We start from the raw sequence: 370 nt of genomic DNA, 5'->3' as shown, positions 1-370 counted from the left end.
TCAAGAAAACAAGCCTATGGACTTGTAGAGGATGTTCTGGTAAAAGTTGGAGATCATTACATCCCTACTGATTTCATAGTCCTAGAGACAGGGAAGTGCATGGATGAATCCATCATCCTTGGCAGACCCTTCCTAGCCACAGCAAAGGCTGTGATTGATGTTGATAGAGGAGAGTTGATCATTCAAGTGAATGAAGAATCCTTGGTGTTTAAGGCTCAAGGATATCCCTCTGTCATCATGGAGAGAAAGCATGAAGAGCTCCTCTCAAAAAGAGCCAAACAGAGCCCCGACAGTCAAACTCTAAGTTTGGTGTTGGGAGGCCACAACCAAACTCTAAGTTTGGTGTTGAACCCCCACATTCAAACTCTAA

Source organism: Arachis duranensis, chromosome 8 (assembly GCF_000817695.3).
Source record: "Arachis duranensis cultivar V14167 chromosome 8, aradu.V14167.gnm2.J7QH, whole genome shotgun sequence".
Classification (NCBI taxonomy): domain Eukaryota; kingdom Viridiplantae; phylum Streptophyta; class Magnoliopsida; order Fabales; family Fabaceae; genus Arachis; species Arachis duranensis.
This window is presented reverse-complemented; position numbering follows the sequence as displayed.